Genomic DNA, 26,070 nt, shown 5'->3' with positions numbered 1-26,070 from the left:
TTAGGTAAATCAGAAAATGTATAGAAATTTTCTTGGCGGCAAAGGGAGATATCCGAAGAGAGGGGTTAACTGCTATAAATACGAAGGGACGCCATGACGAAGTCTCCTTCTCCGGCATTTGTGATACAAAGCGGACGAAAAATTGTTGAGCTGCTCTGCGAAATCAAACAACGAAAGTAGACTGAGTTCAACTGCAGATTTTAGCCATTGCGGCTAGGTCTTGACTCCGTGAGGAGATAGTTTTCTTGAGTGAAATAATTGTACCAGATAGGACGGGTACTGAATAAATTCTAATGTGATTAAGTAATTCATGTGCGGAAATAATTATAATCCATCGTGTGCACTCAGCAAACAGGTGAAGGGTATTTTCTTTTTTTTTATGCTTTATTCCAGGAAACCTGAAGAAACATAATGGTTTGTAAAGCCATGAATGTAAAAATGGCTAAATAAAATGCCAGGGTCGCAGGTGAGCCCTATGACGAACACTGGCGTGACTACATGAGGTAGGTGACTTTCCATCTTACTACCTCTTATATCTTGTCTCATGATCTCAAAAAGTGTATTTGAATGGGGATATACGACGCAGTGGTCACCCTACTAAGTTTTGTAAATGTGAGAATACGCATAAAAGAGTCATTTGTTTTATTTTCCACTTGGATAAATTTTTGAAGTCTTGCGAGTGCCGTATGATGTTGTAAAAAGTTATTGAATAGGGTTCGGAAGTGATATCACGTCCAATGTAGATCGTCATCCGTGTGAAGTGTACTGCCTATATTTTGTGATGCCAAATTAAGATGTTCAGTCGACGTAAAATTTTTCTGTCTGCAATTTGACGTTAATAATAATAATCCATGGTCACTCATTTTCAATCGAGTGGAAGCGCGCTGTCGGGTGAGAACCTAGGGTGATGAATTTGGTCACGGAGAGAAACGTTTTTCTATGCCCATTTTAAACTGTGTCTGACTGACAATAAAAAGATCTAGTAGAATGTTTCAGTCATTTTGTTCGTAAAAATCAAGTTATTAAATACGATATCCTTTATGCGAAGTTATTCATGATTAATGCATTGTGCGATATTAGACGTTGAGATTTCTAGTGAGGATTTTATTCCAGTTCTTTGTCGATGATAATTGTGGAGCTGGGAAACAGAGGTTAGTTTGTTGATATGAGATTTGTGAATCAGGTTGGACCTGTCATTGAAGCCGGGACATGGAAGCCCGAGGAATGTTTTATATGAGTTGAGATGAGATGTGCGAATCAGGTTAGAGTCCTGTCATTGAAGCCGGGACACGATAGCCCGAGGTATTTTAAAATGTTGGGAATGGAAAGAAATTCATAGAAATCCATAGCGGTATTAATTGGCGACGCGTATAATTAGTGTGGGCATCTTGAAGCTTAATCTGTGCATTTTGTCGGTTAGAACATCGTATTTGTTTAATTATGTCGGCAGAGTTTAAAGAGAGCATTTTGAGAAGCCAGTCAACTGTGAGTAAACCAGGTGTTTCATGTAACTGCCAAGCGAACTTGGGGGATGAGAGGCCTCAGCTGTGATAACGGGACAGGCGTGGAATTGAGATTGTACTGTATTCTCGACCAGGGAAAACGTTAAAATGCTGGATTTAGTTGAAATTCATAGCCGGTAATGATCTGAGTATTGTGAAATACTGTAATTGGGGACGTAATGAACATTTGAAATCACGAACTTTGAGTATAAGGAACAAAGTAACCAAACTCAGGGTTGTCCAAAATATAGAGCGATGGTTGTGATGATCGGTTTGTCTGTGAGGGGTGTGCAAAGTATGACGAGATATGACATCGTAATTATATGGCGAGTTGTTTGGTCTGTACGTAGATTCTTAGGATATCCAAGTGTTAATAACGGTTAGGACTAGATTAGATTTTAAAGTGTGAAATCACGAGACAAGATATATAACTGGACATGAATTATGTAACATTTCTTTTCCAGCCAGATAAACATCACAATATTGAATTTACATCACAGCTGCTTAGGAATTTGTGAAGAAACCAGAGTCCGCGGAGATAAAATTTACTGATCTTTAACATCTCGTTAAATCATTTAAATTTATTTAATTATTAAATTCAGTGAAACCGGATTTTGAAATAACTTTAATCAAGCGAATAACTTGGAGATGCATTCTGGAAATTTTAGTTTGTTTTCTGGGGAATATTAAAAAAATAAAGTAACGAGTAAGGGGACATATCCGAAGGAAATGGATTTTACTGCCACAAAGTTTGTGAGCATTGCTATTGTTGTAATTATTGAACTTTGATTGATTGAGCAGTGAATGTGCTGGGGATAGTAAAGTGGAAACTTTGGTCATCAACCGATGTAACTTAATTGTGTTTAGCCTTCAGCCTAGAAACTTGGATGGTCAGGGGGTCATCAACCTCAGTGACTTGGATTAGGGCTATATGCCATTGTAGCATCATTTCCTTGCGGTCATCATCCACAATGACTTTAAAGTAACTTAGAAGATTAGATGTCGGTCCATGACATAGACGCAGGTCACATCGATTCAATTAAGGGTCCATGCCGTAGAACCACTGTGTGGCACACACCAATTGGACTGCCTTAATTATACCCAGAGTCCAGAGTTCGTGTTACGAGGGCTGGACCATAACGAATCACTATGATGGTACATGTGGTCTCACATGGAAGCCGAATTTAAGGATTTCCAGACTTTTCTTTCTTAAATGATTAATGATTGAGACAATGGTTTCTAGTAAGAATGCCCATCAGGCAGTTACGTTAAAGTCTCACACCAGTGTTCTGACGTTTATGTAAAAATGATTGTGGTGTCCAGTGGACACAATTGACTTCTATGATATCGTTGACATATCAGATTGCTTCAGAATTTTCCTGAATAAATAGGAATCTTTTAAACAGCCCTTTCATTTGAGTAGATAGATTAGAATTACTGAACCCTACCTTTACCTCAGCAAGTGACGAAGAACCAGATACGACCCAAGAGACAGATCTCATTAACTTTGCTGATAGGTAAGAAAGGTAGGTATCCCTCAATATGGACCTAAAGGGTTCAATACGAAGTCCACTAACTGGAAGATTGAGAATCAGCTTAATGTTAATATCGTCTGATACCTTTCAACATTCTGATCGTGAAATGTATTTCGAGACTTCAAGTTAAGAACAATCGGTACATTTATCAAACGTTAGTCAGTATATGCGACATCTGGCGGTATTTCCAATCGATTAAAATGAAGAAAACTTAGCGGGCTGCATACAGCGCAAGCATTCCAACCTAGGATTTCCCGTGCAGATTCTTAGTCTTAGCAAGTGAGATATTCCAGTAGACTAGACTAAGAATAATAATAAATTCAGAATAACTCTACGATTATGACCTTCCGCGTTTGATTTAGAGCGAGTAATGCTGAAACTGGGAGATAAGGTTGGATTAAGCACAAGATAAGTAGAAAATTGGAAAAAATGCATGCAGTTAGAAGGATAGAATGACAGAATAATCCGAAGAAACAATTTTTTTACAATCTGCTTTACGTCGCACCGACACAGAGAGATCTCATGACGACAATGAGATAGGAAAGGGCTAGGAGTGGGAAGGAAACGGCCGTGGCCCTAATTAGGTACAGCTCCAGCATTTGCCTGGAGTGAAAATGGGGAAACTACTGAAAACCATCTTCAAGGCTGCGGACAGTGGGGTTCGAACCCACTATCTCCCGGATGCAAGCTCACAGCCGCGCACCCCTAACCGCACGGTCAACTCATCCGATAAGAAACCAAAAAGACACGGCTTCATTATTACATGTACATAGTGTGTGCCGAACGAAAGAGTTTGGACTATAAAACTACTTTTATAGATACGGGCTGATGACTTACGAAAAAGATGTCAATATCGACCAGAATATTTTAAATGACTATGAAAGCAGAGCAATCACACAATAGTCTAAAGTCAATCAGAACGTTAAATTTCTAATACCGATTTAAAATACATTATGTTTTTTTTTTTGTGCCCCTTCAGATTAATTTACATATTCAGGTACAGTCCTCATTGTATCATACTGTTGACCATGACCCCTGTCTCATGAAAGATCTTCAAATCCAACTCGTAATCGCGACTCACAATGGACCATGATCCCTGCTTTCGACAATAAAGAGATAAGAGAAACACCTTGACTGAAGTTTTATCAACAAGCAATGTTATATAACCTTCTTCATACACTTATTTAAATACAGAAATGTGGTAGTGAATATCATGAGTTACGTGCATTGCAGTGGAGCAAAGAAACAATCTGAAAAGTGACCATCTCGTAGCGCAGACTAAAATATCATAATAATCTACATGTAGAAAACACGCTTTCTGCAAAAGACGAACTAGAAAAGTGGGAGAATAATATAAGGAATAAGATGCTGAAAGGGAATGAAATTACCGCTTGGATGAATTACATTACACAGCGGAAATTTCAGATTTTTCAGAAGTAAAATTCATTATTATTATTATTATTATTATTATTATTATTATTATTATTATTATTATTATTATTATTATTATTATTATTATTTAATTTTTTATGGCGACTACATTTTTCTCGCGAACAGGAGACAACAAAATCTAAGATATCGTCGTTCCGGGACAAAACCTCCCATGTGATAATACTTTTGGAGATATACTGACCCGCAGCACATACATTATGAAGAGCGAGAAAGCCTTGACAATATTCACACACTATCATTGCACCTTAGATAACAGAACCTTACCGGCCAAATTTCTAAACTAAAATATTTCACATAGGAGGTTTTGTCCCGGCAGTGACGATATGCATTTGGAAACGTACGGTATGTACTTGTGTATGTAAACAACAGTGTGGGTTTAAGCATGCCCCCAAGTTCAGTGTGTGAGTGAGAACGTTTCAAAATGGAAGTCAACAAGCAGGAGCAACGATCTTATATTAAAATAGCAGTTCTCCGCGGCAGAAATGCATGTCAATGCCATGCAGAGCTGCGAAAAGTATTAGGTGTATGACTACAGTATGATCTAATCTCCAAAGTCAAGAAGCCAACCGTGGACAACGGTTTGCTAACAAAGAGGACATCATAACAGCATTTCGGATAGAGGTGTCACACGTTAGCGATACACATGCAGCGAATTGTAATCAGCGCCTACCCCACCGCTGGCAATGCACAGTGGAAACCTTGGGTGATTATTTCGAAGGTCTGTAACCAGTGGAGACCTGTCCTTAGTACGTAGTCTTGTGTACGTATTTTTTGTCTATGCCATAATAAAACAATTTTTACCAATGGCCTGTGTTCTGTCACTTTCCTACGAGAATCTCCTGAAGTCAGAATTTGTCTTCATGGACTATGCATAAGTACATGCCCTATATTTCCAAATGCATACCGGCATCTTAGATTTTCCGTGTTGTCTCCTGTTCGCGAGAAAAGAAATATTTGCCATGACTTATGACTCGACCCTCGTATTATTATTATTATTATTATTATTATTATTATTATTATTATTATTATTATTATTATTATTATTATTATATAATCTGACGTCTAGAGAGATTTCTTTACAGGAAGTAAATATCAAACTGAAAAAAGATTAGCTTATTTACCCTTAAGTCTAATTTCTATCGTAGTCAAAGGGATAGAATACGCTTCGTCGGATATCAGTGTGTATTACAGAAGATATTCCGATAGTACGCTAACTGCCGTAGAATTCGCGCACGATATCCCCTGCCTGTCATAAAAGGTGACTAAAAGGGGCCCCAGGGGCTCTTAACTTGGGAAGGTGGGTGGGCGACAAGGGGCCCTTAATTGAGACCTGGCATTGCTTCCACTTACTAGTGCCAGGCTCCTCACTTTCATCTATCCTATCTGATCTTCCCTGGCCGACCCCAACGGTATTAGGTATCAAGGCCTAGGCAATACTTCACTTTCACGCCCTTCGTGGCCCTTGTCTTTCTTTGGCCGATGCCTTCATTTTTGAAGTGTCTGACCCATTCAATTTTTCCTTCAGATTAGTGTTAATAGAGGCCCTGCATAAGCAGAAACGTATCGGGAAGAAGAAGAGGACGGTTGCCTAGTTGTACTTCCTCTTAAAACAATAATCACCACCACTTAACTGCCGTCGTATGTTTCAGGATACCTATGGAGTTTCAGATGAGATAATATAAATTTTATATAATTTTACATAATTTCTGTTCACTCACAAATTCTTCACAAATATTTTGTACGATTTACTTACCATAAGAGAGTACTTTCCAAGTTAGAGTTCTCAGTACTTATTAATGTCTAGATGTCCGACTCGTTGGCTGAATGGTCAGCGTACTGGCCTTCAGTTCAGAGGGTCCCGGGTTCGATTCCCGGCCGGGTCGGGGATTTTAACCTTAATTGGTTAATTTCAATGGTCCGGGGGCTGGGTGTTTGTGCTGTCCCCAACATCCCTGCAACTCACACACCACACATAACACTATCCTCCACCACAATAACACGCAGTTGCCTACAAATGGCAGATGCCGCCCACCCTCATCGGAGGGTCTGTATTTCAAGGGCTGCACTCGGCTAGAAATAGCCACACGAATTTTTATTAATGTTTACATGTAAGGAACAGACTCAGTAACTCACAAACAGGTCCCTTATTTTAAAAATATACGATTAATATTTCTATTGCTTCCATATGAACAAGAGAGGGTTCATTCAGCTTCTCCTGTATCCTAGAACTACAGCACAATCAGAGCTTAAAACACATTCATTATAATGCCATCCTCACGTGATCTATCAATAAGAATGAAAGACAAAGTCCATTCACCTTCTCCTGTGTCCTAGAACTACTGCACAATTACATCGTTAAAATAAATAAATAAATTAATTAATTAAACACATGATTAAATTAACTATTCAGACGTGAGGTATCGCAAATTAAGAAAAGAAAGTTCAACGAATTTCTCCTGCGCTCCAAAACTACTATATACAATGCCAGTTTTCGCCTTGTCTTGCGCAACTGCCTAAAGGAGTGTACAGAGCATCCATCTTCGGTCTGTGTATAGAGAAGAAAGCTCGTTGATAGCCATGCTGGGATGAAATTATGTTGGTTACGACCAAAGTTAGCAAAATACGGTACACTTTATTAGAGTTGCTGGAAGATATTACCTATTGCACCATATTAAGTGTCCATTGACAGACGTCTAGCGTGCCACAACAGCATGAGAGTGTGAGACAGCGATGAGCCCCATGTCTCCTTGGTCAACTGGTCTCCTAAACTGATGTCTTGATATGCGATAGATGTATCATCGCCGTAGGTAAAAACTAATTCCAAGTTCCAGTCTTTCCGCATGTTTCTCTGAAATGGGAGTAACCTGAGCGTGTGCCATTATTTAGATAGAGCGAATTGATTGATGTGCCATACTTTCTGTATTGCATTAAGATTCCTGCTGAGGTGATTCGTCATTGTGCTTCACACAGTGGTGATTACTGTAGTCCGATTATTTTCGATTGTTTCCTGAAAATTACCTGTAAATTTCAAACTGAGAATTTTTACTTCTTCTTTTACTGGGATTCCGGAAATTTTCGTGTGCTTTGAACAGTTACTGGGTGATACTAAGACAGGTTTCCTAATTCACTTTCGCGGTAGCGGCTTTTTCATGCACAGGTATTATTCCAATCATATGATCCGACTGGGCTCGGTTCTGGATTAAAAGGGTTATATCGTCGGCAGAAACTCTGACTGTAAACATCTTGTGCAGATTTCGTACGTTATTCAGGAGGTGATAGGCAGCTCGAATGAAGGATTCTACACTTATGACGAAGAGCTTCATAGATACGGGACATCCCTCTCGCATTGACTTTCTTATTGGAATAGGTTTGGAGACATGGTCCTCTAGGGGTATTCTGGAATAGCATCAGTGAATAGGCTTGTAATGATAGTAAATGCCGACCTTGGAATACTAAATTTGTCGGGAATCTTAAACAAATAACCATGGTGAACTCTGTCAAAGGCCGTTTCGAAGTCAAGATTAAGTATTGATGAGTCGTTATGGGGGTAGCGTTCACATAAATATCATCTCGAACTGCTAGAATCCTGGCTCAGTCCGGTGGTATTTGAAGGTGCTTAAATACGTCAGCCTCGTGTCGGTAGATTTACTGGCACGTAAAATAACTCCTGCGGGACTAAATTCCGGCACCTGGCGTCTCCGAAAACCGTAAAAGAGTAGTTAGTGGGACGTAAAACAAATAACATTATTATTATTATTATTATTATTATTATTATTATTATTATTATTATTATTATTATTATTATTATTATTATTATTATTATTATTATTATTAGCGTATTCTCCCAATAATGGAAGACGTTAAGCAAACAACTCATCAAGCTTTCTTTGGGTTCTTCTTGTTCTTCCATTAGTTGCTGAACCTCTCTCTCGACCAACTGACCCCGAGCTGCCTGGTCCCGGTCCTTATATAGGATTCGGGTTCTCGCGTGTACGAGAGAGGCAGCACGGGCGTTAGCCGCGAGAGAGGCAGCGAGGGAGTCCCAGAAGGGTGCCCTCCCTCAATTACTGTTTATTTAATAAAATAATAGTACAAATGGCAACGTATACAGGCAAGCCTGTTCACAAAGAATACACATATAAATATATGAAATACAAAGAATTCACAAATTATAAATACCCTGAATCAAAGATTGAATGTCTCTGGTAGGCCCGTCAAGGACCTGGTGAGAGTGGGTAGAGTAGTCTGTCGCATGGGCCGCCGGGGCGAGGTCCGACGCCCAGCTGACAGTGGCGGCGCTACGTCTTGGCTGCTGATTTCCCAAACGCCCCGCGACGTCCGCGTCCTCGTCCTTGCCGAGTGGTGGTGGCTCCGCGGGTGACCGCGGGCTGGCGCTGGGTTGGTGTGTAAGAGAATCCTTCTGGTAAGACGGCGACCTGATCGCCGGTTGCCCGGTCTACGTGGACTGCCACGTCCCACCCCTGGGCTAGGGCCAGATACAGCAGATTGGCCCTGTTGAAGAAGTACTTCTTTTGGGCAGGATCCAGGCGAGGCCATGCTGAAAGTGCCCAAAGGGTGGTGGCCGCGTCGTGGTGATCGCGTCCTGTAGGGATGATGGCGAGTTGTTCCTTTAGTGCTGTTGCGATCTGGTAGACCTTGGGGTCTGCTGGAGTCGGGAGGCCCTTGTCGTAGGTCGCCGGCTGGAGTTGCCGCCAGGGAATGGCGGTCGGTGGAGGAACCTGTTCCGGGTCGTCCGTGCCTCCGTCGTCGTTGACTTGTTCGTCTTCTAAGGGACGTAAAACAAATAACATTATTATTATTATTATTATTATTATTATTATTATTATTATTATTATTATTATTATTAGCGTATTCTCCCAATAATGGAAGACGTTAAGCAAACAACTCATCAAGCTTTCTTTGGGTTCTTCTTGTTCTTCCAATAGGCTTTCATTCTCTCTGAGAGACTTGTTTACGTTCTTCCGACCATTTCGGTCTGCACTGTTTTTGCTTTGGTTGCTCTGATGTAACTTCCCACTTGTTGACTTTGTGTCTGAAGGTGTCTCTTTCTAAAATGTCTGTTGCACATATGTTTGCGTTATTATTATTATTATTATTATTATTATTATTATTATTATTATTATTATTATTACATTTTGCGAATGAGCCCATTAGGACTACGCAAAGTACTTAGAGACAGGCATTTGCCTTTCTTTGTGCCCACACTTCCTTCATTCGTTTGCTGTGTGCTTCTTTTCTCTGTTGAGACCATGTTGTTCCGGTCTTCTTCTTTGGTTTTTCCTCTTGGTCAACTTGCCACTTATGAACTTTGGTTCTGAAGATAACCCGGCTTTGGATGTCTTCAGGTGTAATTCCTGCCAGTTTGAGATCTGCTTTAATTTCGCCAATCCATTTTATTGTGTCCGTTTTGGCTTTACTTCGGTTTTCATAAAATTCAACTATTTGCTTGATAAGTCTATCTGGGTTGATCCTTTTTATATGTCCAAAGAATCTTAATCTGCGTTTTCTGATGTCGCTGTGAATGTTAGAAAATTGTTTGATTTCCTGTTTCCCTCTAAGGCGGTACTGTTCATCTACGAGTTTTGGGCCTAAAATTTTTCTAATGATCTTGCGTTCCTTTTTCTGAATATTTTCTAGATCAGTTTTCCTGTTCAAAATTAGTGTCTCTGATCCATAGAGGCATTCTGGTTTTATAACTGTATTATAGTGTCTTAGTTTTGCATGCTTGGAGAGACACTTTTTGTTATAGATATTTTGGGTGAGTCTATACGCAGTTTCCATTTTTTGGCATCTAACTTCATTGGCTTTTGTTTCCGTTCCATTCTCCTGAATTATTTCACCGAGATATTTGAATTGCTGGACCCGTTTTATTTTGCCATATTTTGTCTCCATGAATTTAGGGGCTTCTTTGTTGCAGGTCATGTATTCAGTTTTTTCAAACGATATTTGGAGGCCGACTTTTTCCGCTGTTTCTTTCAGGAGTTCGATCTGGTTTATGGGTGTTGAAACGTCACGAGTTAAGATTGCCAGATCGTCCGCAAATGCCAGGCAGTCTACTGCTAATTTGCCCCTACCAAGAGTGATTGTTGGGTCAATCTTGAGGACAGACTTCTGTTTGCGCCATTCCTGTATTACCTTTTCAAGGACGCAGTTGAAGAGTAGTGGAGAGAGCCCATCTCCCTGTCTTACTCCTGTTTATTATTATTATTATTATTATTATTATTATTATTATTATTATTATTATTATTATTATTATTATTATTTGAACTGCTAGAAAATTAAAAATTATTTTCTTATTATGAATTTCGCACATCTGTCCTATCTGAATGACTGTTTCCAGAAATGACCGCTATCCGGTGGCGAGAATGTTACTAAATAATTTATAGTCTGCATATAGCAAGGTTATAGAACGACAAACTGATACATTTCGGGGTACTGACACTTTTAGAATAAGAATTATTATACCTTTGCTGAATTCTATTCTCTTCTATTCTATTCTATTTCAGTTGATTCTTCTAAGTTGTTTCATAAATGATGAATTAATTCCAGGAGCGTAATATCTTTAATTATGGGCCAGAAATTTTCGTAGAAATCGTAGTTGAGGCCATCTGAGCCGGGAGCTGATCTGTTACTTCCTGTATTCAGGACAACAAGCGCTTCCTCTTCGGTGATCGCACGGGTTAGTTTCCGTTTTCCTTCCTCATACAAACGTTGATCTAATTAGGATATCTTGTTTTGGTCGTATGTAGATACCTCACATTCACTAAATATTTTCTTAGAGTATGTTTCGGCTTCGGCAATACAGTCTCTGGTAGTGGTAAGAACCTATTATCATCTGTTAGTAGCGAGTGAACTTATTTAATTTTCGTGTTGTTCTTTTCGTAGGCTAGATGGCACAGTTGTGCTTTTTGTTCGTGCATGGCTGATGTTCCATGTGACCGGATGATTGCTCCTCGTGGAATAGTTCCCTGAAAGGAGATGATTAGGCGTTTTTCTACAGTTAAACGATTAGATACGTCATTTCCAGCTTACGGAAGGGCGACAAATCATTAAACATCACGTAACAATAACCCAACAATTGACGCCCTTTTAGTGTATTTTCCACTCCCTTCCCTTCAAAAAAGCTCTGAATAACTGGATTAAATTAGTATAACCAAGACTTGATCGAAATTTGTCTACCTCTTCGTTTTTGCAGATTATTTCACTCAATGACAAAATGTATGTTGAATATCTTCGTTGAATAACAGAGAGCTGTTTATTTTCCCGTAGCCCCCTCCCATCTATGCCACATGTCTGTAATCTGCATTCATCATTACTAGAACATTATGATCGCTAAATGGCGTAACATTAACAGTTACTGCTCTGGTGTTTTTTCTGCGTCTTTATTCACATACAGTCGGCCAATGGATGAAGCGGCCGTACCTCTGAAGAAAGTATTCGTCGCTGTCATGAATAACTTCCCACACATTAAGAAGCGAAGTTTCCGATATACTCTCCCTAATGTCGGGGATGGATGGAATTCACTAGTCTGATCTTTTGCATTTAATACACAGTCGAAATTGCATCTGAGGATAATGTTGTCATAATTGTGAAACAAATAATAAGGCAATTGTGTATGAATTAAATATTCCCATCCTTGGCGTCTGTGTGTTCATGAGTGTAAATACCGGTATGTATTAATCATCAGTGTACATAAGTATGCATGAGATTCTTCAACTCGGGTGACACTCACTGAATTTGACATTTATTCCTTCCCTATACACTATGGCGGTTCCACTTAAATTTTCTCTTGTATTAATTATGTAATTATTGTAACGAGATCCGAGCAATGATGTTATCCTCTTGCATGGAAACGTCTATTAATCTTCAATAATATTTTAGCAATGCCTGCTTGCTCTGACTTTCTACGCAGTTCACATTCAGAATACCGTAAGCGCTAATTAATGAAATCAGAGCTAAGGTTACCAAGAAAAATGTTTTCCCGGTTTCCTTAGTGTTTTAGCGTTATTGAACGGAACGTAGTGTGTTTCACATTATGTCTGTGGAAGACATTTATTTAATTTAGTTACTTTTTCCTGTCATTCCCTTCAGCCGGTCTTTTTAATGGTGGATCTTTGTGACTAACTTCAGGAATGGGTTTTCACGGGGTGGTTTCCATTACCATTAAACTACCTTTTTCATCACCTTCTTTATTCGTGTATTTGGGGGGATGTATCTGCAATGACTGTGCTGCGCTGGCATTTTTTAAATCCAGTTATGTCATTGTTAGGTGTCTGTAACTTTTCGCTGAGAGGATCATGAAGTTCCTTTTGTTGTTGTGAGGGTGGCTCTGATAGTACATCTTTTAACTGGATATTATTTTGGGAGTTGTATGAGATTAGCGACTGTTCTACTGACAAATCTCTAAGGTATGGCCTCTCAGGGTGTATGCACCGGTGCATTGCGCGGCGCAAGGTACAAAACACGACATCGCTAGGTTGACCAGAGTGAAAACCCCAACTCTTCGACTTTAAGCAATAGCGCTGTCTGTCTTTCCCTACTCCTGTCTCGCTTGCTCCACTTGATTCTCGACGTCTCCCTGTTTCTTCGTCACTACATAATATTTACCCGCGGTGGGCGGAGACGCTCAGTTCCATGGGACTAGCCGCAACGTTACCGGTACATATGTATATTTTACCAGGAAACGATTATGGGGCCAGAGCATGGGAAGGATCTCAGGTAGTGTTCAGTTTCTTATTGGAACAGGTACAGAGTTGGATAGTGTCGCAGGGCGAATAATAGATGGTAAAATATTTTGAAAATATTTATTAAAAATATTCATGGAAATCACCCTGCAGTTGAAATTTCAAACTTAAATTTTCAACCAATATTTCAAAAATGCAGAAATAAAATATCGATGCTGTTGTAATCTGAGACATCCACTTGCTTAAAAATGTCCAAAATAAATATCATTCTTTTTAGAGATCGTAAACGCTCTACAGTTCATCTAAGATGGATTTAAATACCAAAATAACACCTTGCACATAAAATTTCATTAAGTCCATCATTTGTGATATAAGCCTACAGTTTTTCTAATATTTTGAACCTAATATTAACACACACTTTCATGAATAAGTTGATAGTTCAAATAAAAAAATATTCGATCACTTGTTGTATATTCCTACAGTTCATCTAAGAAATTAAAACGAAATAATGCACTTGAAAACCCTACAGTTCATCTACTTGAAATTATTTCAAGTTATAAAAGATTTTAGAAATTAATTTGTAGTTCAAAAACAAGATATGAAGCCTTCTTGAATGATTATAAATAACAAGCCGAAATTCACACGAAGCACTTGTCTGCTGTTGGATGGAGCATTATGATTAACTGAGTGCTTTGTTAAAAGTCAGTTAGTTGAATTACTCACTCAAAATATGAGAAGATCACCTGGAATCTGCTTATAAGTGTTGGTGGAGAACTGTCCTGCGGCTTGGTGTCTGGAACATTCTGCAGCGTGCAGCCAAGGCTCGAACTCAGCACCAGCAGCGTGACAAGTCCGTTCAGTGAAGATACCACGTTAATATCCCTCGTCGACGTCCCTCGATGGGTACCATGATTGATGAAACCACGTTAATCCCACGCTGGAAACGACGTTCGATGCAGCAGAATCTCGCAACACTTTGCCAAGGTTTCCGATGTTCTTTGAGATAATGTCGGAACACGGAAAATTCAATTGGCACTATAGAGCTCTCAATTATCATTAAGATTAGTATCATACACTGACACAAGTCTCAATGCACAGTTCGTATTCTCACGTTTGTTTTTACAGTGATGAATACGTGACATAGAATATCACAGTCTATGCTACAGTATGATTTGTAAGTCAGGTTAATGAAGTAATGACTTACAATCGTTTTCAACATAGAAAACACAGTTTTTCACACACACAGTTTATTAAATAGGTATTGAACACGGTCACAGTGCATAATAGTCACTGATTATGTTTTAGGTTCGACCTAGAATAATCATCACAGTCCATTAAACACTTGAAAAAACGTCATTAACACCAGTCTCTACAACAGTCTCTGGAATAACACTGTTCATAGATTTGGAAGATTTTATGACTGAATTTGCATAATACGATTCCGTACGACTTAATATTGTCATAAAAAGTTCTTATTATTCAGTTAGTTTCTCGTAGTGGTGATCGAAAGTTCGAGAGAATACACGAAAAAATAGTCATATTTAGCCTTGTTATTTGGTGAATGTTTAGTAGAATAGTATCTCACACAGTCCACAATTGTACTAGTATAGGAGAAATGTGTCTCGGACGCATTAAAATGGTCACAAATTAGTTTAGTTTATCACACTCAATGTCTTAGAATATTGTCACAGTCAATGATAAAGTTCAGAATTACGTGAAAATGGCAAAGTCCACAATATCGTTTACTGATAAATGAAATACTTAAATCTCCAATTACACTTCGAATCACAATTTCTATTGTAACTTCACTCGGTTAACACACTCCTAAATATTATATCATGGCGATTTAGTCGGAGAAAATTTTAGAACATTTCCTTCGCCGCGACGCGGCAGAAACTTTACTTGCGACGTCTTCGCACAATTTCAAAGTGTTCGAGTGTGACTTCTACGTCCTCGCGGATCGCGACGGAGCATACTGTCCTTCTGTCATAATCGTAGAACACACTGGCTACAACCTCGGTTCGTTGACCTATTTATGCCTGGCTGCGAGCAGCGCTCGTAATCAGGTGATGAAGGGGTGATAATACTTCCCAAACTTTAACTTGTTATATCTTGGAAACCACTGGACGGATTGATCTCAAATTTGCAGGGATGTACTTTCAAAATATGGGCTACAATTTAGTGTTGGTCTCGTGCTAACTGATCCAGGCGTTAAAAAGTTCAAAAATGGTTTCGAGAGAATTCTGAGGGGAGGGAAGCTACAGGGAGTGCTGACGTCACTTGACCTTGCTCCACTCATGCGGTCTCCCTCACGCAGTGCATTGAGAACGAGAACCTTCTCTCACGCACCTGTTCGTGCATCGTAACTTAGCCGTTCGCTCATGAATAAAGATTTATAACTCGTATGTGCCAGGGCCTATGCCTTCCTAGTACAATACATATATATATTAAAATTTGGTTCGAACAGACATTTAATCCTCTCTGTCTCTTCTTTTCATTTTTATTTGCATTTAAACCAGTAATGTGTTCAACAAGGAATAGGCTGGTAACAATTCTGAAAATGTTTTTTAAATTAGAATCAGAAATACTCGCAAGCAATCTACTTTTCGTACAAGTCAAAACAGAAAAGAAACTTTCACATACACAAGTGGAACTATGCATAGAAATATTATTAGCTGCTTCTCGATGAAGCTTAGGAAAGGCTTCCTTCGACAAATTCTGATAGAATTCGAGTAAACGTTTCGTATTGTAACATACATATGTTTGGTGATCATCGTTTTTCAAATCTATTTATTCGAAATGCAAATCAGGAGACACACTTTTAACTTCCACCAAAAAGGGGTTAGCAAACACATCAAGTATTAGCTGCATGTTGGAAATATTATGTAACTAAAAGACAGTTTTTAATAAAAAAAGTACGTTTTTATATATAAAATTACTTTGAAGTACATGTTTTCATAAACAGTATTGTGAACTAATGTTTTCTAATTTAATATTACGCTTCCACACTTAAAGATTCTACTTGTTTTACAGTTAGTGTTATACCGATACTTTACCTGGAATCGGTCGCAAAACTTTCAAGGGATTGTAGTACCTCGACGTACTTTTCAAAGCGCGCTCCTTCCCCACATATGTTGTCAAGCAAAACCATAGTAACGTTTTGAATAAAGCACTTTTTCAAACATAGGGATCTTATTAAAGGTTATAATTTATATATCACTTACCTAGCTCACGAAAGTGTTCCGTATTTTTCTTCAAAATTATGTTTCTGGGGAGTTTTTCTGTTGGAATGCCTTTACTTTACTGGCCATGTCGCTGTTTAACGCCTTAACTAGCGTACCTCCGTATGATAGGGGATATCCGGATACTTTTCTTCAAATGAAACCAAAAAAAAAATGATCTAGCGATGAGTGAGACCGTGAGAACGATACGCACCACGACGTTCATCACGCCTTATTTCTTTTTGGTGTTTCTGACTTAAATCATTAAGAAGAGCCGTATTGTCTGCTAAAATATTATAAATCAGCCACCAAGTCAGGGTAATGTCAAAGTGATTCCGGACGTCCTTTTTGCTCCAAAAACTCAACAACGGTGTGACTATTCAAAAAACTCTGAAAATCACCTTCCCTTACTTAACTAGCGTGCCTCTGTTTGGTAGAATATATCCGGATACTCTTCTTCAAATGAAACCAAAAAAAAAATGATCTAGCGATGAGTGAGCCCGTGAGAACGAAAATACTTCACGATACGCACAACCACGTTCATCATGTTTTGAAGACCGAAAACGTTTGCGCGTAGAGTTTCTCGAAACAATGAATGGAAGGCAAATTCGGCAGATTAAGCTTTTTTTACGCAATAAAAATAAACCTTTTTAATTTATAGTCCGTTAATTCTTCCTCTAACGGCGAGTTAGCCGTGTGGTTAGAGGCGCGCGACTGTGAGCTTGTATCCGGGAGATAAAGGGTTCGAATACCACTGTTGGCAGCCCTGAAGATGGCTTTCCATGGTTTCCCATTTTCACACCAGGCAAATGCTGGGGCTGTACCTTAATTAAGGTCACGGCCGCTTCCTTCCAACTCCTAGGGCTTTCCTATCCCATCGTCGCCATAAGGCCTATCTGTGTCGGTGCGACGTAAAGCCAATAGCAAAAAACAATTCTTCCTCTCTGACGTCCCTTATGATTACACCATATTTTTTTCAATAGATGCAGGTAATTATTGTCCTGCAGATTACGGCTTTCCTTTCACGACTGAAAAACTAAGGAAGTTCCCAGTTCGTTACAAAGGGACTCCCGGGAGTCTTTATTTTCTTCAGAGTAGGTCGCTCCATTATTATGTACCCTAGTTGTCTAGCGCTTATCTATTTCACTGATAAATAAGCCGTCTATCAACGCACTCTGCAAGGCGCTACACCACCCGACCCGAGGTGAGCCGGGCTTACGAGGGAACGGTACGAAGTCGGACGGCGAATTTCGATTTGATTTTTACATATTCGTGAAGGTTTTTTTAAGCTGAAACAGGTAGTGGAAGTCCAATTTTTCGCTGGTCTTTTTTAAGGGGGCATTTGGGTGCTCAAATTTGGCGGTGCGCGTCCTGAATCGTACAGTACACGCTGGCACACGTCAGCGCTCACAGCCAGCGGCTGACCTGCCTCGCCTTCCCTCTCCGCTCCTTCGGTTCTCCTTTGTCCCCCCACCACCACATACGGCTGCCAATAGTTGTGTATATGAGACGGCGAGTCCTGTTCTATTCGGTCAAGTTCTCCACGACTCATGGCTGTTCCACATACAGGAGATCGCATTGGATTATTTACTTTGTTATGGCCGCTTTCAACATTATTGCAGCTCTTATTAATGCCTACGGTGTTAATATTCAGGAAGCCACAGAGCTTTCTGATGAAGAGCAAATCATGTATACACAAATAAAGACAACGTGTGATGCAATTTTGGAGGGAAAATGCGAATTTATTCAGGAGGAAGAAGCCTTTTCGTTGATTCAGAAGACGAAGATGGCGTTAAGGAGGGAACAACAACACCGAAAAAATGCAAACACGGAGATGAGTTTAACGAAGATAATAAATCTTGTGATGGCCGAAGAAGACCCAGTAAGTCAGTGGAAGATTATGATTCCGAATCACTGCTGGACATGTATCAAAAAAGAAAGGAACGAGGACCTATGTACGCCGAACGGAAGTATAAGAAGACTCGGAGACAAATTTATGGAATCGTGAACACCGTTGAACACAATGGAGAAATTAGGAAATGTGCAATGGTTCAAGCTTATGTGAAAGAAGAGTTCACCAAGGCAAGGATGCGTTATTTATATGTCACAAAATCGGACATTGAGCGTTGGATTGGTGAGGGTAGAGAGTTGTATTGCCCCAAACACTCTCTCCAAAGCGACTCATACTTGACAAACCTTAAAAGGCGTTTGAAAATTCGGTTCCGAAAAGTAATCAAACTAGTTAGTAAAACGTTTAAAACGGACGAAAAAGTACGACACGAAGTGGCTAATAAGTTTATAACATTCATTAATGAATTGCAAGAAAAGAAAGAGATTCCGGATGCCAATATCTGGAATTCGGACCAGTCCCGATTTCAGTACGAAATGGCAACACAGAGAAGTTATGATTTTCGTGGTGTGAAAGACGTTCTTGCTACGCTTGTTTGCCAAAATAGTTTTACGCACTCCCACACAGAGCAATATCACATTTCTAAAGCCGGAGAAATGGGACATTTGTTCTTGATCTTTTTCCAAGAAATTAATGGAAAGTTTGGACCTAGAGTACAAGAAAGTATCAAAGCCTACAAGGATGCCTTTAAATATGTCGTAATTGTTTGTTCATCTTCCGGGAAAATGGGGAAAGGGCATGTACGTAACTGGTTTCAAAACGTTTTCCATCCGCAGTTAGAGGAAGACGGAAGAAATCTTCTTCTCATAGATTCATTCAGTGGCCAGGGCAAAAAAATGCACAACTTGAATCCCTGACGAACAAACATGTACACATTGAATACGTACCGAAAGGAACTCCGTATCTTTGCCAGCCGTGTGATCTTGGACTCTTTCGACAACTAAAATGTTTAGTCCGTCGAATAGAAAACATTTTCCTGGTAAGGAATTTACACGGCCAGTCAAAATTAAAATCCCAAAACAGACTTTTCATTATAACTAATACAATACTAGCACATAACCAATTACAATCTGATTGTTTTGTACCGATGCTGAAATATGGGTGGAAAGCGGGTGGTTATTCCATTAATGACAATATACCACAACTCCATACTGTTTCGCAAGAGAATTTTCATGATTTGACTGATAAAACGTGTGCTGGAAATGATTGAACCAATTTTTCGTTTATAAGGTGCGCACGTTGTTGTCTTGTGTTTTGTTATTAACATTTTGTGTTAGATTTAAACTATCATGCCATGTACAATGAACCAATGCCAGGCTGTGTTAGAATAAAGCCATTTCTTGAACACTTTGAATTACATGATGATGCAGATAATATTTGATTATGTATTATTTGTATGTTAAGTAGTGATTTGTAAACTATTTTTATTGTTAATTTTTTCCATAATCAATTCATCATTGTAAATAAAATGTCCCAACTAACGTCAGTCTTCACCCGCAATCCCGTGTACACAACTGTAGGCAGTCGTATGTGGTGGGGGACAAAGGAGAACCGAAGGAGCGGAGAGGGAAGGCGAGGCAAGACAGCCGCTGGCTGTGAGCGCTGACGTGTGCCGGGATGTACTGTACAATTCTCTGCGCGCACCGCCAATTTTGAGCTCCCAAATGGCCCCTTAAAAAGGACCGACGAAAAATTAGACTTCCACTACCTGTTTCAGCTTAAAAAGCCCTTCACGAATATGTAAAAATCAAATCGAAATTCGCCGTCCGACTTCGTACCGTTCCCTCGTTAGCCGAGTCGCACTGAGAAAAACGCTGGTCCGAGCCGAGTCGGGTTGATACACGCAAAGGCTTTAATAATCAGTTTCCTTATTAAGTAAACTAATATTACACGGTGCACAGAACCTCTGCGCCTCGGTTTGGACGCGTGATATTTTGGCGTTATATACGCCCTTGTCTAGGGTAAACATGTTCTTTTGTCTCATCAACGTGGTTGTTTGTTGGCGTGCCTACTTGTATTCCTTACTCTATTGCAGAACTTTGTATTAACAATTTCTAATTATTCCTTAGAACATTTTTATAATGTTAAAAAATAGCGAACACTAAGCCAAGCCAAGTACAGCTGTCTCGACAATCCGCAATTCAGCTTCTCCAGCGACCTGGGTTTCCTTGCCGTCGCAAAAGAGAGCTACCCCAGCGAAATTTAAGGTCGCTTGGGTGACGCATGCAGTTGAAGCTTCCTTGTCCTGGGAGCGGGGCGGGACTGTGAACACTCCCAGACAGCCATTTACGGCGACAGGCCAGCTAGCTTGGGTAAGGTAATGTTAGTTTTAATACTTAACACTCTAAGTCTCAGGCGCCACACGCTAGAGACTGCAAGAAAAATATCAACATCTTAACAGTATAGCCACTTGCACGTCGTCTTGTTAATAAAAATAGAGCCAGTATATGAAATTAATAATTGTAATGTAGAAGAATATATTTTAGTCTTGGGTTTCGGCATGTATACAGCTTTTTAGAGCAATTCATTGATGACACGTGTACAGTATGTGTTCCGATAGCCACAGAAAATTCTTTAGGCTGCCCAGCATGAACACAGAGTTAAGCGTGAAGTAAAAGAATTTTGCATGTGATTGTCTGTGATAGTGTATTATAGTGAATTTTCGTAGTGTTCCTCTTGGATTATCGGTGAAGGTTTCGCGAGTTCAGTGGCACTCTTCATGAATATAACGTGTGTTATATGTCTTGACAAATACACTGACTGACAGAGCAAATGCAACACCAAGAAGGAGTGGTTCGAAAGGGATGAAAGTTGGGGAAAAAACAGAGACGGCACGGACGAATAATTGATGTTTATTTCAAACCGATATGCAGGTTACACAATGCACACGGCATCGACTCAGTAGGATGTAGAACCACCGCGAGCGGCGATGCACACAGAAACACGTCGAGGTACAGAGTCAATAAGAGTGCGGATGGTGTCCTGAGGGATGGTTCTCCATTCTCTGTCAACCATTTGCCACAGTTGGTCGTCCGTACGAGGCTGGGGCAGAGTTTGCAAACGGCGTCCAATGAGATCCCACACGTGTTCGATTGGTGAGAGATCCGGAGAGTACGCTGGCCACGGAAGCATCTGTACACCTCGTAGAGCCTGTTGGGAGATGCGAGCAGTGTGTGGGCGGGCAGTATCCTGCTGAAACAGAGCATTGGGCAGCCCCTGAAGGTACGGGAGTGCCACCGGCCGCAGCACATGCTGCACGTAGCGGTGGGCATTTAACGTGCCTTGAATACGCACTAGAGGTGACGTGGAATCATACGCAATAGCGCCCCAAACCATGATGCCGCGTTGTCTAGCGGTAGGGCGCTCCACAGTTACTGCCGGATTTGACCTTTCTCCACGCCGACGCCACACTCGTCTGCGGTGACTATCACTGACAGAACAGAAGCGTGACTCATCGGAGAACACGACGTTCCGCCATTCCGCCATTCCCTCATCCAAGTCGCTCTAGCCCGGCACCATGCCAGGCGTGCACGTCTATGCTGTGGAGTCAATGGTAGTCTTCTGAGCGGACGCCGGGAGTGCAGGCCTCCTTCAACCAATCGACGGGAAATTGTTCTGGTCGATATTGGAACAGCCAGGGTGTCTTGCACATGCTGAAGAATGGCGGTTGACGTGGCGTGCGGGGCTGCCACCGCTTGGCGGCGGATGCGCCGATCCTCGCGTGCTGACGTCACTCGGGCTGCGCCTGGACCCCTCGCACGTGCCACATGTCCCTGCGCCAACCATCTTCGCCACAGGCGCTGCACCGTGGACACATCCTTATGGGTATCGGCTGCGATTTGACGAAGCGACCAACCTGCCCTTCTCAGCCCGATCAGCATACCCCTCGTAAAGTCGTCTGTCTGCTGGAAATGCCTCCGTTGACGGCGGCCTGGCATTCTTAGCTATACACGTGTCCTGTGGCACACGACAACACGTTCTACAATGACTGTCGGCGGAGAAATAACGGTAAGAAGTGGGCCATTCGCCAACGCCGTGTCCCATTTATCGTTCGCTACGTGCGCAGCACAGCGGCGCATTTCACATCATGAGCATACCTCAGTGACGTCAGTCTACCCTGCAATTGGCATAAAGTTCTGACCACTCCTTCTTGGTGTTGCATTTGCTCTGTCAGTCAGTGTATCTTCCCTCGTTTGTCGTTGATACACGTACACTAAGTATGCGAGTGAAACTATACAACTTCAGCGACGGTAAAATACCAGTTAAATTTTGCTGATTAGTTTAGATTAGGCTTTTTAAGCTAAAAAAAATAGTCCCAGTGTATTTTTGTGAAAACCATGACTGTACTATCACGAAGCGTCACCGGGTGACACTGTAAGTACATTGTTTAAAATGAATTGATGAAAACCATAACGGTATAAGTAGCATTTTGGTCATTCAGAGAAAAAGGCATTTAAACATCTTAACACTCATATATTTGTAGTTATAGCACCCATCACTAGAGCGCAGAATATTACCGCTATCACTTGTATCTCTTTGCTGGTGAAGAGATACATCCTCCTGGAGTTACATCCTGCACTTAACTCATTTTTTTTAAATGTCACTTATACCGTTATGGTTTTCATCCATTCGAATCTGCTATTTAAGTTATGATGGTGTCGTCACTGCCGTGGATATCAATTTGTAAATTGTGAGAGCGTGTGGTTGAAAATATTCTTGAAAGATCTTTCTCAGGTAGACCTTTCCACGAAAAACACAGCTTTATAAAATGGTAATGTTGACTTTAGAGAGTGTAGTGTGGCTACGATTGTTTATTTTTTTAAACGTTTTTGCAGCTGCGGTAATGAATATGTTCACCGTACGCCACTGCTCTATTGTGATCTTCTCTTTCTGTTGCGCTGAGGATATGTTTACATCCGATTCCGGCGTATCAGCTGATCGTGTTTCAACTTCTTGAAGATCTGAGATGGATTGTGCTGAAGTGAAAGGCCTTTGTTGTGTAGGTAATTTCCCCAAGGGAACGGTCAAGGTCGCCCATGTTGGCTTGTCGAGTGTAGCAGGTGATTGTACAGGTATTCGTCACATTGGGCATTCTCTACGGTAATGACCTATTTTACTGCAACTGGCTGGTAGAAATATAGTGTAGACACTCCAGCATATAATACATAACTTCGCGTTTAAGTATATTTTAAACATAGCTTAAAATGCTTTTAGAAAAGAGATGTGTTCATTATGAAAGCCAGGGACTCATACCGCCCGCTCCAAGAGACACATTTACTTTTACAACACAATTAAACTTTTCACGCGCCTTTGTTCATTAGTCTACCAGCTACTAGCACTGCCATTGGCCGACATGACGTCGTTCCCAGAATTCATAACTCCCTGCTTCCGTTACCAACCCGCGCAGAACAAAAACACAAGAAAAGGCTCTGTTAGTGGCTGTAACCTATCTTTGCAAACCCAGGCCAATCTCTGTCATGAGGGGCTTTTGCCTATTGCCGCGGTGCATACTGCCCACACGGGAAGGAAAAAGGTAATTTAGTAGCTGTAACTTATATTTGTAAACCCCTTACCTGGGGCGTCCCCTTTGCTTGTAATCGTAATCACTCTGGACACTCTTTGCTTGCCACAGAAATCACTCTGTGGACTTGCGCCCTCAAACTCCCTTCTCATTTTTCTACGATCGCGGCGCATACTGCCCGCAGGGCAAGAAACTTTCGAAGCAATTGGTAACAACAGTTCGTAGAAAGTAAATACGTTCCTATCGGCAATCCCGCGAACTAAGCAGAAAACAGAGTCTCTATGTGCAATACGTGGAGTGCGTTAACCAAGCTTGTGCCCTTACCTGCAAAGTTCTTGAGTAGATGTTCAACTGCCTCTTGGCTCCTGCACTGAATGAAAACTTGTTAAGAAATTCCGTTCAGCTGTAACGTTCCAGTGTCCGTTTCATCCAATTTCAAATTTTCAAATATCCACTCGTAGATTACGTAGGGGGCTGGTCTTGGGATGTCTCGTTCTGTGTCATTGTCTGTGTATTTGATGGCGATTGTATTTTTCCGTTCCACTATCACCTTGCCGTATCATACGCAGAACTCTTTAATAAAACACAATTCCCCACACTTGTACATATTTGCTCGAGATACGTGTTGATCGTGCCAAGGCTAACGTGAAACTGAGTTATAACTGTGGTAGTACCAATTTGAAAGATTTCTTTACATACGTACTATAACGACAGTTCAGCAATATCAAGCAGTGATCTGTGCCTCATTTCAGATAGTCGTAAGACACAATAACAGATGGTGTAACAGACAGTAGCAACATCTGTAAGTAGATACTTCTATAGAAATAATGTTGTCATAGAGACAGAGAAATTCATAAGGGTTTTGTTATATAAGCCGGAAGCAAATGTGTCAAATGAAGTGCCGTGTGTATAGTTTATGTTAACAGGTTGAATAAGAGACTGAAGAAAACCAGATTGCGTAGGTACATTATATAGCTCATATGAGAAAAAAGCCTTGACTTCGTCTGGGGACCCGTGATAATTTTATTGTGTGAAAGCTGTCACCTTCACCTCATGATTTATGGTCCTTAAGAAAGAATGGACCGGGCGAGTTGGCCGTGCGCGTAGAGGCGCGCGGCTGTGAGCTTGCATCCGGGAGATAGTAGGTTCGAATCCCACTATCGGCAGCCCTGAAAATGGTTTTCCGTGGTTTCACATTTTCACACCAGGCAAATGCTGGGGCTGTACCTTAATTAAGGCCACGGCCGCTTCCTTCCAACTCCTAGGCCTTTCCTATCCCATCGTCGCCATAAGACCTATCTGTGTCGGTGCGACGTAAAGCCCCTAGCAAAAAAAAAAAAGAAAGAATGGCTCACGTTTTAATTGCCACTGCCTGGTAATAAATAAAAATAATTGTATCACAGTTCATGATACCTCTGTTGCGACGGTGTAATATTCTATAAGATTCAGATTAATAAGTCAAGCGATTTTATTGTGATTGTAGTATCTTTACAAACCATGTATGTGAGTATTTGACTCCCTGTATTCCCCATTTATTTGTTTTTATGCCTATATTCAAACCTTTTCTATCCAAGTTTATGATACCGGGCGAGTTGGCCGTGCGGTTAGGGGCGCACAGCTGTGAGCTCGCATCCGGGAAATAGTGGGTTCGAATCCCACTGTCGGCAGCCCTGAAGATGGTTTTCCGTGGTTTTCCATTTTCACACCAGTAAAATGCTGTGGCTGTACCTTAATTAAGGCTACGGCCGCTTCCTTCCCAATCCTAGGCCTTTCCTGTCCCATCGTCGCCATAAGACCTACCTGTGTCTGTGCGACGTAAAGCAAATAGCAAGTTTATGTTAATAAACCTAATTCATTTAAATTCACCTCAGCTCTACGTTATTGTCTCTCTGCTTTGAGAACATTCCTTTTACACTTTGTTATCTAGTCTAAGAGGCCCGTATTCAGCTCCTGGCAGTTTTTAGCCAGTTTCGACCGATCCAGAATAGGTAGGTGGTATAAGAAATAAACATCTAGTTTTATGCTTTAGGACCGTTCTAAATCATCCACCACTGCTGAACAATTTTGAACAACTTATAGCTAAGATCCTGCTCGACCTTATTAAAAACTGAAATACCAAATTTCATTAAAACCCACCCATCCATTTTCTCGTGATGCCGTAACAGACACAAACAAATATTAAACTGAACTCGATATAGGTCATTACAATGACGTCAGGATTCTTG

The 26,070-nt window shown here is 40.7% G+C and overlaps 1 protein-coding gene across 1 annotated transcript in view; it reads right to left on the bottom strand.

Moving 5' to 3' along the window:
* Nucleotides 1–24,597, bottom strand: part of LOC136879032 (proton-coupled amino acid transporter-like protein pathetic) — a 168,811-nt gene extending 144,214 nt beyond the window's left edge. Inside the window, exon 1 of the mRNA XM_068229038.1 lies at nucleotides 24,170–24,597. The gene's annotated coding sequence lies outside the window, so the exon portion shown is untranslated. The remainder of the gene's footprint in view (nucleotides 1–24,169) is intronic.
* Between the last annotated feature and the right edge of the window lie 1,473 nt (nucleotides 24,598–26,070).

The sequence above is a fragment of the Anabrus simplex genome, chromosome 1, assembly GCF_040414725.1.
Source record: "Anabrus simplex isolate iqAnaSimp1 chromosome 1, ASM4041472v1, whole genome shotgun sequence".
Classification (NCBI taxonomy): Eukaryota; Metazoa; Arthropoda; class Insecta; order Orthoptera; family Tettigoniidae; genus Anabrus; species Anabrus simplex.
This window is presented reverse-complemented; position numbering and strand designations above follow the sequence as displayed.